Source organism: Cygnus olor, chromosome 6, assembly GCF_009769625.2.
Source record: "Cygnus olor isolate bCygOlo1 chromosome 6, bCygOlo1.pri.v2, whole genome shotgun sequence".
NCBI classification, from domain to species: Eukaryota; Metazoa; Chordata; class Aves; order Anseriformes; family Anatidae; genus Cygnus; species Cygnus olor.
In genome coordinates this window covers 33,036,425-33,048,406 of record NC_049174.1, presented here as the reverse complement: position 1 = coordinate 33,048,406, position 11,982 = coordinate 33,036,425, and the positions used below count along the sequence as shown (strand labels likewise).

Here is an 11,982-nt window from a genome sequence, read left to right as displayed (position 1 = left end):
CAGCCTTTACTGTGGCATTTATTTGTTTTTAGGAGAGCATTTCCCAGCCACGAATGTCCAAAGCAGAGCTCTTTGGTACTGTGTTATACCGCAACGTGTTTCTGAATGTTTTTTGGTAGCAATATATGGCAAGACCTTCTTGGTGTACCATCCCATTCCAACTCACATCTGTCTTGAAGGCATATCTACGCAGCCCAGCTGGTTTCTGCACAGAGTTGGTGGGCAGGGATCAGGAGGCTCATCAGCCTGAACACAAGCTGGCTGCAGCTGCGGCTCTTCATGTCCCAGCACTAGCTCGTTTAGGGTTAGCTCAGAGCTGCCTTGGGAGAGGTAGGTATTCCTCCTTCCCCTAACTGGAGTGGTGTGGGAGAACCTAGTGTGGCTTTTGGGCCTTACAAGGTGTTGCTGTTTTCCTCCTGGCTCCTCAGTTGTCCTTATATGTGGGTGGTAGAGAGCTGCGCCTCTCTAAGCAGAAGGTGACTCGAGGCAGCAAGAGCAGTCGCGTGGGATACGCAGCAGGTATGTGTCTTGTCCAGGGGCTGCCGCCCTCCCCACAGGCCCTGCTTACTGTGGGAAATGCGGCAGAGTTTGCTGTGATACTGAGATCTGTGTGTGTTAATCTTATGTTAGGGCAAAAAATGAATATGATCACCTTTAGGGTGCAGGAAAAGGGCCACAGTCTCCCATTCCCTGTCTGTTTTCTGCATCTCTTTCACTTCAGTAGCCCGCTCAAGGAAAATCTCATTTACCTTTTCTACATGTTTTTCAATATTTTTTTGCTTAAGAACTCTGCTTGTCAATACTTGCATTCAAACAGGGAGCTACTACTTTAGCTGATCATTTGATTGATCTTCTCCAAAAGTTATTTTACCGAGTTGATTGAATTTAACTGATTGAAGTGGCAGAAAACCTGGAAGCAAGGTGTAAGGGGTCTCAGCCTTTTGTTTCTCCCTCAAGTTTTATTTGCTAGCATCCTAATAGCTTGAGCGTATATGAGAGAAAGCAGGATAGATAGGAAGAGGCAACATAACATACAATTAGTTTGACTTCCCCTTGTAGAACGTACACAGGTTGTCTTGGCATCTCTCTGTGTACATTAGAGGATGGAGTACTCAAACAAGTTTGCCTTTTTCCCCTCTGCATCGATCCAGTAGGGTTCAGCACACCTGGCCAAAAGCTCATTGTTGTTATGTGAGTCAGCAGATGGAAGCAGTTCTCCTGCTAAATGTGCTGATCCTGTGAAGCTGTAAGTGGTTTTAAATCTTCTTTTCTTTCAGCTGGAGAAATAAGGAAGCGCGTATCACCTCTGTGGGATCACATATTCCTTGGGCTTTACACAAATCTGTTTATGCAAATGGAAGTGTAAAAACAAGTACTTTGCTTCCTTGCTGAATCAGTTACAGTACCTGTTTGTGTCGGGGGAAGAGGGACAGCATCAGATGTTATTCCGAGAGCACAGAGAAAAGGGGGAATCTTAGCGGTGCTTTGAGGTGTGAACGCAGAGTTAAGCTGGAACAAGAGGCAGATGAGCCATCTGTCCCCAAACCAGACCTGGCCCAGCTCTGGCCACATCTGGCACTTTTGGGGTCTAGTGTCGGGGCAGCCCTCTGGAGGCGGGTGGTTAGAGCACGTCGGGACCTGTGTGCCCGGGCACATCTGGTGTTTGAGCTGGCAGCTGGTGCACGCAGCTGGGCTCCTGCACGGTCGGGCTTGTCTGGCAGCTCCGCGCGGAGTCCTGGCCTCAGGTCGGTGCCTGCTGCACTCTCAGAGCTACGTGCGGCCGTCCTGGGGGTCTGCTTGTAAGGGGGTAACGTGAAAGCAGGGGGAGTCAGCACTTTGTCTAAGCATAAAAGGTCCTCTGACCAGCTTTTAAAGGGCTTCCTGGTGTGTCTTGTCAGAACCAAAAAACATCAGATGACGCATCAGTTTTCACAGGGTTTTGAGGTAGATCTTGTAGTGCTCAGAGACAGGCTGTTCTGGTTACTTCTGTAGGGAATAACATATGTTTTAGCTACCCTTCCACCAAGAAGTTTTGGTGGGAAACTGCAGATATGACTGACCAATTTTGCCACTGGAAATCTGTGAGCACTTGCCAGGTATGCTGTATAGGGTAAGTGACGCTGTTTAGTTGTGCAGCTTAGTGTGATGGTTGCTGGAAATGAAATGCGACTATTCACTTAAAATCATAATAAATGGTGTTAGGCATGTACTTGTCCTAAGCTGAATTGCAGCTAGGGGTCTCTGTGTACATGTAGGAAGCAGCAAAATGTCAGGCTAAAATGTGTACCAGAACTCATTTGTCACATTCAGAAGTTGTGTCTGATAGTGCTTTGGAATGGATTTTTAGATTCCAGATAGGTAAAATACAGGCTTTGTGCTGCACGTACGCTTAGGCTTCCTCCTACTGACAGCTTTCCCTCGCACGTCTCTGCATTATGCATCTACCAGCACATAAAAGATTGTCATGTCATGATTTGCTTCCCCGGGATTTAAGATGTTCCTTCATGGGTTGCTTGGCAAGGAAGGACAGGGCATGGCTGCGGGGCTGAGTTTCCTGCACGGCAGCTACTGCCCTCTTGCTACTTGCCTAGGAGTGTTTGCCCAGGGAGCAGCATTTAATGATAGGCAAAGAACTCAGATTTTAGCCCTCTGTTAGTGGTGCAGGCTCTCTCTTTTTGCAGGTCACTGTATCTTTCCTGCTGCAGAGGAATTACGTGCGTTGCGGTGACAGCGTGTCAGTCTCTGGGTAGGAGCAGTGATGCTTCTGTCAGAAAAGGAGCTGTCTTCAGCACAGAGTTTGGCTAATCAAAGCGTGGCATTAGCAACTTGGAACATTTTCAGCAATGAAATATGGCATAAGAAGTGATGTTCGCTTGTGTGAGAGAGGTGTACGGTACCCAAGTGATTTGCATGAGCGCAGGCGGCACAGCTGGGAACAGCTTCACCGTTCCCTAATCCTGAGGTCAGTGGAGGTATAAGAAAGACAGTCTTATGTGCTGTAATAGCGTCTGTATTTTCCAAATGCAAATTAAAAAGAATTGTTAAAAAGTGCCTGCAGTAGAAAATGTGATAAGCACCCAGGAGTGAACAGAGAAGCCATGTAAATCTCCTGGATTGGTTCAGCCCCCAGCGGCTGAGATTCTTTAGATCAAAGAAATGGAAAGGAATATAGAAGTAGGAACATGACATCTCCCAAAATGTAACTGCTACAGTTTTTTTTTTTCTTTTCACCAGAGCTGACTCACAATGGAGGGAATGGATTTTTGTTTTTCTTTTTGCAGTTCTTTTTTTTTTCTTCTCCATTATTTTTGGGTCAGAAGATTGTTAGTTTCTCTTTGAAGAATTTACTTTATGGCTTCCTGATGAGCTGCAGGTGGCTTGTGGAATCAGGTTGGCAATATATCCTTCACTATGACACTCTTTGCTGACTAAGAGCATCTTTTTTAAAATGAATTGGTTGATTAATGCACATTTCTATTAACATTGTTAATTCTCAACCTCCTTCATACATGGAACTGACCTGCAAGAAACTTGCTCAAAAAGAATCAAAAATTTCCCAACAGCATAAGCTGAAATGGCAGCCTTCTCTCTGCTGCACGTCATTTAGTACAAGGGAGTCATAAAACTTAGCAGAACTGGGTATTTCTCATTCTAAAATTAACAGCGTAAAAAACCTTTTAAGTGTTATGTATGATTTAGCACATAATAGCTTCAAGAGAAGTTATTCCTTTCACTGATATGGTATGTATGTGGGAAAGTGCTGAAATGCAGAGGAGACGTGCCTGTCGTCACTGACCAGCTCTTGTGAAGTGCTTGGTGCTCTCATGGACTTCTCAAAGACAAAGGAAAGCTGAAGGCATGCACTTTGCACAAGGCACTTAGCACGTCTAATCTAATCCAATCCATTTTTAATGTGACTTTCACATTGAAGCATCTTGCTGTATAGGAAATCAGCTACGGCAGCGTGATGTTATTGCTAATATTTTAGATGCAGGGAGGTTGCAATATACAAAGCCATGGGTCTCATAGCAACTACCTGCTTTTATTCTTGATTAACAGTTATAGAAGGTAACAAGGTAGACAAACTTGTTTTAGTTTTCAGCATGCTAATGTAGTTTGACATATTCACACTTTCAGTTTACGAAAGCAGGGTGTCTCGTCCATCAGCAGAGTCTAGGCTTGACCCATCTTACGCTCACATCAACAGTACTTCTATTCTTGGCTTTGGGGCAATTTGTATCCCTGCTTCTGCGTCTTCTAAAGATGAAACCAAGAGACATGTATTTATAGGGGAAGATTGTGGCCGTACCATTGAACCTCTTCTGTTCACACACCAAAGTCCATTTACAGCCTTACTTGGCTGCATTTCTTCTGTGGTCAAACGCTGCTCCCTATGTCCGTATAGTTGGGGCACGTTAGGTTATGAGTGCCTCTGGATGTCCTCCTTTTCTTGTGGGAGCACAGTAGTGAGAATAACAAATCCAAAAATGGGTTTCTTGCTCTGATTCAGTTCTGCTTCTTACTGGCCAAGAGGTGCAAAGGTTGCACATACAAGGAGCGATGCTACAAGTGCGTAGTTCTGATGTCCATGTGGCACGGCTTTGTCCTGAGGAGTTCCTGGTCTAAATGTGGTTCCTCCGCTGCTTCGTGGTGCTCTGAAGGATAAGGAGAATAATGGAAACTTGGGTAACTATGGAAGTTCTTGTCCTCACCTGATTGCTCATTAGTGTTTGAATAAGCTGCTTCTTCCTGCCTGCTTTACTGGTTGAAAAAAAATAAAAATAAAAATTGGGCTCACCCTGCATTAACTACAGCAAGCTGATCTGCAAGCTAGTTCCATAGAAAAAGAGGGCCCATTTTCCTTTTCCACATCAAAGCACACTAAGCTTCTTGTCCAAGCCTCATCAAAGGGATGATTTCAGCACATGTATTCCTTAGAAAATGACAGGAGGAACTAGGCAACAAAATTGAAATGAAACATTAATTTAAAAGAACACGAGAATCCTAATTGGAGATTTACTTTAACAGATTTCCCTCTGTCTGAAAAATGATGGCTGGGAGCATAATCAGGCTTTCAGCAGGCACCATCTCTGAATTGTTTGTAATAACTCTTAAATCCTTTCACTGCGATTTTAAAATGAATTTGGAAGCCATCATCCATGTGGGTAATCTGAGGGACCACATCTTGATCCTTTGCTCAGGAAAGATGTATTCATTAAAACTGCTAAAAACAACAGCGAACAGAAGGCATGTCAAGGTCACTGTGATATTCTTGTTCTGAAATTACTGCAGCAGGCTGTACAGCATATATATAAATCAGAGCCGGGCCAGCTAAGTTCCACTGACTCAGCTAACATTACACCAGGGGTGAGGTGGCACAAGCTATCAGGACTTTTTGCGAGAAACCAAATAAAATGTGTCTCCAGACTGCGTTCATCTCATACCACTGGATGAGATGCAAAATTAACATCCCAATCGCTCAATGCTCAGGGTGCACTGTGGGTACAAAGAGCACTCCTTGTGGCTGAGGAGTGCGGACTGGCACGCTGCACTCAGCAAAGAGAAGCTGCCCCTGAGCCCTCTATAAAGAAAATAATTCTCATTAATATTAACAACAAGTGCTGTGCCACATCCATCGGGTTAAATTCAAGACTGTATTGTGAATGTTCGAATATATCGCAGCTTACATGTGCAAAGACATCCCATCCTAATTCTTCCAGAATACCCTGATGATGGGCTTTGGAGTGTTTAAAGGCAAGAGATTAGAAGAGCCACATGTTGAGAGTGACAGGGAGACAGAGGCAGAAGCACGCAGTCTGCAGTGGAGGAGCGTTTATTAATAAAAAGAGATGTGCGTACAGTGCTGGCTGCTGGCAAGTGATGCGCTCCCGTGGAGTGGGTGGGAGTTTCCCAGGGAATTGAGTTCCATTTAATCCTGTTTATTATTTAATTAAAAGGCAGGGTAGTGGGAAGCCTGCATCTCCTCTGGTGGAGCCCTGCACTTCTTAGTGCTCAGCTCCGTATCGTGAGGTACGAGGTGGAACACAGCTGCCAGTCAGTGTCCTGGATTTCAGGGCACAGGGACAATGCTGTGTTCACGGAGAGGATCTGTGTTACTGCGTATTGGTGCTTCATTACTAGTGCTCAGGAGGAGAAAAGAAGGATGGCAGACAAAGGACTTTTCAGTGGACAGACAATGTAATGAGAACGGTATTTATACCGGAGGGCTGCTCTCAGAAGTCTCTGCTCTCACTTTCCTTTTCCAGATTTACGCTGTGCAGCCTAAACTAAGCTCCTAATGACAAATCCATTAGGACCACATGAGGAGGGGTCAGGGGAGAAACTGTTTACCTGGACTCTACAATGAAAACAGGAGAACTTGGCCTAGGCCTTTCGGATAGGCAGTAAATGATGGATGCTATGACAATATTTTTTCATAGCATTAAGGGTCAGGATGCTTATTCTGAGACTTGGCCTGTTTCTGTTTGAATCTCTGTATTTCCTTCAGGAAAATGCAATAAAATGTCTGTGTTCTTTGGTCAGGTTCCTGATAAACTCAGGATCTGAAAAAGGCCAGAGTACAGGAGTTTCAGCGGAAGAAGTTACGGTATTTTCCTGCAAACGTATCATTACTGCTACAAGCCCTTTAGTGAGGTTCTCTCTGTGTTAGTTTTTCATGTGTTTGGGCTTAGAAAGTGTGCAAAGGGATTGCTTTCTTGCTTAGTTCTTCAGTATGCGGGAGCGTTTGTTGTGCTGCTTGTGTGCGCTGTGTATCAGATCTGTGTTAAATCTGACGAGTCAGATTTAAGTACAAAATGTCTGTCAGAACGGAGTTGTTGGTGCTGACTGGTGTCTTTAGGTACAATTAGAATGCAAATACCATTAATAGGTGGTAACGATAGACCGACAGACCATGAGCTTGGTACACAGATCCATGATTTTTCAATTGAGTCACAGTGCAATGGTTCAGCCTCTGGGCTTTCTCAGCGCCTGCCTGAAAACCAGAGTTTCTGAAGATTGCCAGACTACACTGAGATGATGCAAGAGAGCAGGACAATGTGGTGAAAGGGATATATCATAAATCCCCTTTGTTAATGAAGTTAGCAGCCCGAGAGGTACCTTCTGTTTGGGAATGATGGGAGGCTGCAGACTTCTAAGGTAGCAGGGGTAACCAGGAGAACTGTTTGAAGTTTGCTGTTTTTTGACATACACCACAAAGATACTCCGGGTGATCTCTGCTGTGTGTGTGTGGTGTCTCTCTTTGCTTCCTGTACTGCACTAGTTGTCTGTTTCCAAACACAATGGAAACTGATGACTAATCAGCAAAGCCGAGGCTACCTTACAGGCTGTCTCTGCCTTTATTCACCCTCTTGAAAGAACATCTGGGACTCTTCTTCCAAAAGTGCTTTGATTTTTAGCTCAGGAGGAATGGGGGCAGGATGTTCTCTGTGAATCAACCCTAACCCCTGTTGGTCTGACAAAGCAAAACCCAAGTTTTTTGACCTTGTTGGCAAGTCTTTTCTGTTTATTCATGAATTTTACTGTGGCTGGGACATGGGAAAGATTTTGGCTTACATGTTTGCACTGGAAAATGCTCCTGCTTTTGTTCATTCAAATGGAGAAAAGGTTTTTGTTCTGCTCCTTGTACTGGGAGTATAAGAGGAAACTTGCCTGTATTTCCATTGCTGTCTCTACATTGCCATGGGAACAGATTTGAAGTGCTGCATCCATTAAGTCACTTAGCTGAAAAATGGCACAGTTTATTCATTCAAACTGCACTTTTGCCACCGCTCTGTGTATGTCTACATGGCGCAGTGTAGCTTTTGAGCTAGCTTGATTCCAGAAGCAATGTAGCTGCCTGGATTGCAGTTGCATATGATAGTTTGACTTGGGATAAATAACGCAGGCAGGGCATCATGCTAACATAGCTGTGCTGCCAACTCAGGCTTGTGTGAGACGATTCAGAAGTAGTTCAGGTGTACACACTGATAGACTCCTGCATCTTGTTGCACAGGATTTACGTATAAGACTTTTCATAGCACGTTGTGTTCAGTTACTATTTACTAGTATAAAAAGGTAATATCCTGCCTACTTTTCTGTTCATTTTGAGGTTGGTTTTTGTTTCTGGAATACTAAATCAGGCTTAATGCTACTAGAACAAAGCTTTCAAGTGTAATTCTTCTGTAGTCTAGTAATTACCGCTTGTGAAGCGTGGAAGAATCAGAGTGAGCAAGGCACAAATGGAGGCAAAATGAGGCCTCCATAAAGAAGAGCATTATTTGTATTCTTGACTGCACAATATTTTATTGCCAAAGAATTTCTAGGTATATGTTAATATGAAAAAAAAAATCAAAATTGTACAAATTTAATTACTCTTTTTAGTAGTGTTCCTCTACACCCTTAAAACCTACTTCAGGCATGAATATCACAGAATGGTTTGGGTTGGAAGAGACCTTAAAAACCATCTCATTCCAACCCCCTGCCATGGGCAGGGACACCTCCCACCAGACCAGGTTGCCCAAAGCCCCATCCAGCCTGGCCTTGAATAGAGGGGTGATCTTTGAGAGCATTCACATTTCAAATGAGACACCTTCATAGCCTTTAAATCTTGTCTGCAGGATCTGCCAAAAAGGGCTTTTTCTATGAGGAATCGCATCACCGTTTCAGGTTGTCCGTTTGAACAGACACGGAATGCAGAATGCCCATGACAGAAGTTTACAGGGGGAGATGTAAGTATTTGATAAGCGCTGTTAGCGTTCTGCTACTCGGCGTTTGTCACGCTTCCTGCTGCAGGTGTTTCAGATGAGATTGCTGGCTGAGTTCAAAAGGGCACCAGTTCTGCAGCCGGGTTGGAGAAGATGGGCTGCTAGCAAATTACACTAAGTCACCAGGGGAGCAAGGTGAGGAAAGGAGGAGGAGGAAAAGAGCAAAAAAATATATATATTTTTTTCCCCTTGCATTACTTTAAGTAGCTCCCACTTTAATACCATCAGCCTTTCTCTAGCTGCCAGTAAATGTTACGTCTCTATCTCTTGGATGGACAGGTATAGATTAATTTCCAGATGCTTGCCAATGATAATTTATTTACAACTCTGCAGAGAACTAACTATTCTTTTAAAACTGTTTAAGCAGTTATTTGACAATTCACGAAGAGGGAGCTGCATACAAATAAGAAGCCCTGTGGTAGTAGATAAGTGGTGGAAAAACTTGAAGGAAGTTCACTGTTGTCCTAGGCAAGAACTTAAAAGACTAACCCTGAAATAGCTGTTTAAGTACTCTTTCAGTCCGTGAAGAGTTGTGGTAGAGTCACTCACCGCACTTATTCTAGAGACCATGGTGGGTTTTGAAGTGCAAGGAAGGGAATGGTTAAGTCTGAGCTTTGACTTTTTACAAACAAGGTGCAGGTTGGAGTGACACTGGGCACGTGGTGCAAATGTCTCCTTTGACAGCTCTCTGCAGTGGATTCCGTGTGTGTGGGGGGGAATTTGGTATCTGATGAACTGTTCTTCCTTTGGAATCTACTTGAGTCGAGCTGATCCACAGCTGATATCAATAGCATAACAGAGAATGAGCATTCGGGATGTGTCTCGAGGTTTTATGGATTAAAATGAGAACTACCCAGTTATGTGTCTCAGTCATGTTACTGGGACGAGTCCTGTGTGTTTTGCTTGGCAAGGGATGTAAAAGACAACCCAAGTGAGTTTTATGAATTAGGAATAAGGAGGGGAGAGGAAAAAAAAGGAAAACACAGATTCCCTGCTGAATGGGGGAAGAGAGAAAATGAGAGAATAATGGATGAAACAGGACTGGAGTAGTCAATGCCGCCTTTGTTTCTGTCTTCACCAAACAGTTAATTGTGATCTGAACGCTTACTGAAATTAATTTTAATAAGGGGATAGATGTGTAGGCCAATGGAGGGAAAGAATAAGTTCTGTGTTTTCTAGTTAAAAGGCTTGGTTTAGAGTAAGTAAGGAGTCAACTGAAGTGATCTCTCAACTATTTGAGGCTATCCACAAGATTTCATGAATGATATCCCAAAGGAGGGGAGAAAAGAGCGCAGCAATTACCTTTACAGTGAAAAACTGTGGAAGAACTAGTGCACAGTAGAACAGTCAGTCAAATTTTGATTTCTGAAAGATTCTGAGCTTAAGACAATCAGGAGCCTTACCTTGACACACAATGTAAATGTAGTACATCAGCTGAACTCCCAACAGGGTGGAAGCAGTACCTTTGGTATAGCTGAGAGCTTTGAAGTATTTTTAGGTAAAGTTTTTTTTCTACCACTCCCAAATGCCATAAGCCAGATAGGTGAGCAGGCCTGGAGGTTATTGCCTTAACACGTGCTCACACACACACTAAAAAGATGGTTTTTTAAGTTGTTCATGAGCCTGAGTGGTGTGCAGTGGCTTACTGTGAAAGTGGTGGGAGGGCTTCTGGAGTTGGGGCAGACCAGATCTGTCGTGTACTCAGTTCTGGACAGCATTTTCCTTTAGCAACTTGGCTAATGGAGCAGCAAATGCAGTTACAACAATATTTGTTATGGCTCAAAATGAAGAAGAGGGTTATCAAACACTCTGAAGGATGGCATCAGAACAGAGGCTAAACTGGAAAGAAAGTTACTCTATTTTTGGAAATCAAATATGTATGTATCACAAGTCTTTGGCTACTCAGGTGTGCGCCAGCTACATGACGCAGTTGCAAAAAGGCAAATATCATTGCAGAAGGTTGTAGGAGGAGTGTCAGATGTAATTATTCTGCTCACCTCGGTGCTGGTGAAGGCTCAGTTGGAATCTTGCCTTCAGCTCTAGGCACCATGCTTCAAGAAAGAGTTTGAAAGAAATGAGAGAAGAGTAATGAGAACAGCAGGTGGTTCTCAAGACATGAGATGGGAGATAAATGACTATTATTCCTTCCCCCTCGAAGACAAAAGGAATCACTTAAGTTGCAGCAAAGACTTGTAGAGGATTTCAGTGTTCTAATTGGATTCCTAATTGCTGCCTGAGCAGAGGAGTGTTTTAGGCAGAGATGGAGTTGTAGCCACAGTCTTGCTGCAGAACAGCCAGGCTGCTCATGGAGTAACTTGCAACATGTGGTAAGAAAACTGATTGGTGTTACTTTGCCTGCACACATTGGACTAAAGTTTCTGCAGTCCAGAATCTGTTTCCTGAGCCATCCTGCTGTGCAGATGGGGCAGTTGCCTCTACTCCAGGGTTCCCATCTCTGGGCGTGGGACCTTGAGCAGTCCCTGAGGATGGGAATGGTATTCTCCTGGTGCTAGCTGCTATGACTTCTGAGTTTTTTTTCCCACAAGCATTCCCTATTTTTTTAAAATGTCCTTCTAATGCTATCTGACTCTCTCCTCTAACACCTTTCTTTCCTCAGTGTTTTCCAAGTTTTTTTTTTTGCTTGGCCTGGCTTTGTCAGCTGTGCCACTGGTCCTCTTCTGCTGTGCAATTTCTTGCAACCACCAGAGGGCTTTCTCACAGCCCTAGGGCAAAGGGTGTCAGTGTGTGAAGCCAGCATCTGTTTTCTTACTGGCAATGGTGAAGTAATTGTCTAGACCTTTTAGGTCAACCATTTACATGATGAAACAGAATGCAAGATATATGGAGATCCATTTCATTGACACTTTAGTGGACTTTTAAATTAGCCAAAGCCTGTGTAACTTGCCTAGGGAAGATACAGTGGTGGTTTTTTTCCATGGAAAGATCTTAGGGTTTTCTCACCTAAATTGTTCTGTACAGTGTAAAACATGTTCTCTTACTGTTGAAATTGGACATATAGGGTTCATAATATCTGTGATTTTTCAGGCAGTACCTGAATTCAAATCTATCTTTTTAAACTGAAGAAGAACCTTGACAGTATTTATTTTACATACATATTTTAGTCTTGCTTACCTATCCCTCTAGGCTAGGTAGACTGTTACTGTTATCTGAGGAGTTGCCATGGAAACAGTTTTACACTCTCCTTCCTTTTCAGTCT

The 11,982-nt window shown here is 43.6% G+C and overlaps 1 protein-coding gene across 2 annotated transcripts in view; it reads left to right on the top strand.

The window, feature by feature from the left end:
- The first annotated feature begins 202 nt into the window (after positions 1-202).
- Positions 203-11,982, top strand: part of NCKAP5 (NCK associated protein 5) — a 436,628-nt gene continuing 424,848 nt past the window's right edge. The window contains exons 1-2 of one of the 2 annotated variants that reach the window (XM_040560984.1): positions 203-330; positions 429-519. The gene's annotated coding sequence lies outside the window, so the exon portion shown is untranslated. Of the gene's footprint in view, positions 331-382; positions 520-11,982 lie in introns of those variants that run through there. The other variant, XM_040560986.1, reaches the window with a different exon arrangement.